General features: G+C 39.6%; 1 long non-coding RNA gene across 1 annotated transcript; it reads left to right on the top strand.

The window, feature by feature from the left end:
* The first annotated feature begins 2437 nt into the window (after positions 1 to 2437).
* LOC143963001 (uncharacterized) lies at positions 2438 to 3807 on the top strand. The gene is made up of 3 exons (XR_013270858.1): positions 2438 to 3129; positions 3228 to 3380; positions 3681 to 3807. It is a non-coding gene; the product is annotated as an uncharacterized LOC143963001 (long non-coding RNA).
* Positions 3808 to 4014: the final 207 nt, after the last annotated feature.

Raw genomic sequence — 4014 nt, 5'->3', positions numbered from 1 at the left:
AACTCACCAATGAGGTAAATAGTGCTGATCAACAAGCCCTCTCCAATTTGATGGATCTATGGGAAGAAGGCCAAGTACCTCCTGATGATGAGATAACCATCTCTTCCACTGGTTTATCGGTACAGTCAGTTTCTTTTCCCCCTTTAGAAATGTTTAAACCTAAGTCAACAAACTTCCCACTCCTAAATACAAATCCAAATATTTGGGCATTTACCCAACAAGTTTGCCAGGCAATCGAACAAACGCATTTTCCATTGACCAACAAACATAATCTAACGCATAATCAATTAAAGGCATTAAAACAACTCAAAACTAATCCCAATATAGTCATAAAACCCGCGGATAAAGGTGGAAACATCGTAATTATGAATACTTCACAATATCTCAATATGTGTAATAAGATTCTTCAAAACTCTGACTGGTATCGACCAATTTCTGTGTCTTTAATCTCTCATTTTGACACACAATATCGTTCGATAATCTTTAATGCATACAAATCTGGTACTATAGACAAAGGCACATGGAACTTTTTAAATTCTAAAGATCCAAAAGTTGCTACTTTCTATGCCCTCCCGAAGGTGCACAAATCTCTAACTGATCCTCCGGGACGTCCCATCATTTCCAGCTGTGATAGTTTGACAGAAAATGCAAGTAGCCTTGTAGATAAACACCTTACACCGCACGTCATTTCCCTTTTTTCTTATGTAAAGGATACCATCGATCTTCTAAAGATACTCGAGGGTATCAGCCTACCGGCACAGTCATGGTTGGTTTCCATCGACGTGGAATGTTTGTATAATGCTATACCACATACCAAAGGTTTACAAATAATACGCTCCTATTTGCAAGAAAGAGGCTCAAATTTCTTCGCTTATAATGAATTTGTTATGAAGCTATTGGATTTTATTTTAAAGCACAACGTATTCCAATTTAACCAATCCCACTACCTCCAGGTGCAGGGGGTTGCGATGGGGACTAAATGTGCCCCATCGTATGCCAACCTGTACCTGGGGGGGTGGGAAAAAGATACCTTCGCGCGTGAAGACCTCGTCCCTTTTCTAAGTAACATCACAGCCTGGTACAGGTACATTGATGATATTTTATTTTTTTGGTCAGGATCAGAATCAGATTTGTTGCTCTTTTTCAATTTACTTTCTGTGAATCCATTCAATTTAAAGTTTACGTTGAATTACAGCCAAAACTCCATTGAATTTTTGGACTTAACTATTAAAATTGATGCCACTGGACATGTTTATTCTGCCTTATACAGAAAGCCTACTGCTGGCAATACGGTCTTGCATGCGACAAGCTTTCACCCAAAACCTCTCCTAAAGAGCATCCCCTACAGCCAGTATCTAAGGGCCAAACGCAATTGCAGTACTGACTCTGACTTTAAGATTGCAGCCAATGACTTATACAATAGACTCAGAGCACGTGGATACAGTCATGTATCTCTGAAAAAATCATATAATAGAGTAAAAAATAAAGATAGGACTTCCCTTCTCTTCTCCAATAAACAAAAAAATTTTGATAACAAAGTACGTATCATTACCAAATACTCTAACCAACATCATTCGTTCCGTGCTATAATCAATAAGTTTTGGCCTCTTTTAAAAGCCGATCCTATTGTTAATCAGTACATAAATGATGCACCATCAATCACCTATATGAGACCTCAATCACTCAAGGACAGCTTAGTTAGAAGTCACTTTCAGGACTCCTCAGGTGATACTAAATCCAAATATCCAGGTACCTATGCATGCGGGCAATGTGACATGTGTCCCTATATACATAACTCTCAAAAGATCAGATTGCCAAACGGCAACCGTTTTGTTTCGAAATTTCACGTTACATGCTCCACTCCAGGCGTTGTATATTTGGCCCAATGCCGTTGTGGAGGATTTTACGTAGGTAAAACTAAAAGACTATTTTCTATCCGCATAAAAGACCACATCAAACCTATTCTTAATAAAAAAATCACCACAGCCATAAGTAGGCACATAGGCACCTATCATGCCTTTGACCCCAACTGGATACGTTTCTCAGCCCTGGCCCATATACCTCTAAACTCAAGAGGTGGCTCAGTGGACAAGCTTCTCTTACAAACTGAAGCTAAGTGGATCTTTATTCTAAAAGCCACTAAATACCCTGGTTTCAATGAAAATATAAGCTACAGATCCTTTCTATAGCTAATCTCTGTTTGTTTGTTTCATGAACCCTCCTACCTTAGCTGTGAGCCCCCGTGGAACCTGGCATGAAGAGAGAGAGGTGATATCCCCCTTTTCCCCTTTTTGTTCATCTTTTTCCCTTTTCCTTCCTTTCCTCCTACCCCCTCCCCAAGTCATTGGTTTTTCTTTTTCTTTTTGTCTTTTTGTTTTCAACAAAATATTTTATTTCATTTTATTTTATTTTCTTTTTATATTTATGTTATATCAAAAAAATATCTCTGTACATCAATTAATGTCATTATCAATTATTATTAACGCTGTACCGGTAATATATACCGTCTAATGTCTCGCTTTGCTTGGCCCAAGGTGGGTTTCATGGTTTGCACACTTGGGATCTCTGTTGCTCTCTATGAGTCCCACCCACATTGAGGAGCTTTGCTTTCTCCCTCCTTCCCTGCACCGCAATCCAAAGCCATATATTTTTTGATTTGGACTTGATACTCTGCTTTTTATCTTCCCTTGCTCCAAGTATGCAAGGGCATATGGACACCCAAGGGCGCAGCTGGGTATTATCCCCAGGCGGCGCCCGATTTGAGGTGGCAGGGAGCATGTAATCCCCTCTAGGGTTAAAAGCCATGATAATCGTCGTTTCTTCTGCCCTCTATGCTGACTTGTGTCTTCCCGCCCCCTTCAAGGGCGGAGAGTCAGCTTAGCCCCATCTCCATCAGCATTTGTCCAAATTAACCTCGTGTCAGCACTGAGGCATTATGGGGTTGGTAGTTCAAATGCCGACTTGAAAGGCTCTGCACATGCTCACTGCTTCCACCTATGGCTGTCCGCATCGAGCCGGTGACGTCGGACGCCGGCTCGATGGATGGGGGATATAAATAGGCAGCGCTGTCATTTCATCTGTAGCGCAGGTTCAGCACAGATACTACCGCCACGCTAACTTTTCCTCTTGGTAAATATATTTCTTTAGCTGAATTTTATACTGTTATAATACCGCCTCTCATCTTTCTATACCTATATTTAGTCATCCTTCTTTTTATTTACTTGTAGGTTCAGCCTGGCAGTGGCAGCATATCGCTGCACTCTGCAACTTATAAAACATCATAATGAATCAATTGATTCCTTTTTTGTAACTTGTTGCATTTGTATTGCACCAATACCATCATATGGAATTAACTCTTTCATCTCTGATTCTAACTGCAGGTAAAAATAATTCTTATTCCTTCTACTCTCTTTAACAGTATTTTTGTAGTATACCCCCAGTAGCCACTTCTTTCAACCCTTATACTAATTAGGCTTAATTAAAATCAATTGTTCCATCCCTCTGATAATAAGCATTTCATATCCTACTATGGAGGCATGTTTCTCAGCCCCAATTCCCTTTTATAATTTAGGGATTGATATTTACTTACCCACTTTGTTACAAACTAACATTTTTTAATACCTGTGCTGGACTTGTCATACTTGGTATTTATCTCTGGATTTTGTTTTTGATCTTTGTAGCGCTTGTCTACCTCCATCTATGCCCTGCATGAGGCTGGGTTGTTTTTAGCATTTGATCCTGTCACCTAATTCTTGTCATCTATTTCACCATCTGTTGGCCTGTGGGTTGCGATGCAGGAAATGATTACATCAGGGTAAGCATTTGGACTGAGCAAATTGAGACCAATTTCATACCTAATGTTCTGAAATTTATGTGTATCTAATTGTATGGCATAATTGTATTTTCTGTATTCTTAAACCTCTCTTTATGTTTATGTTCATGTTAGTTGCATACTCCCCTGAAGAAGCAAAAACGCGAAACATGTCGGGAGGATATATGATCATTCTCAGCAAC

This window comes from Lithobates pipiens, unplaced genomic scaffold, assembly GCF_037356315.1.
Source record: "Lithobates pipiens isolate NorthernLeopardFrog02 unplaced genomic scaffold, aLitPip1_a1.2 Scaffold_8, whole genome shotgun sequence".
Taxonomy (NCBI): Eukaryota; Metazoa; Chordata; class Amphibia; order Anura; family Ranidae; genus Lithobates; species Lithobates pipiens.
The sequence above is the reverse complement of the archived record's forward strand: the minus strand, read 5'-3'. Positions and strand labels throughout refer to the sequence as shown.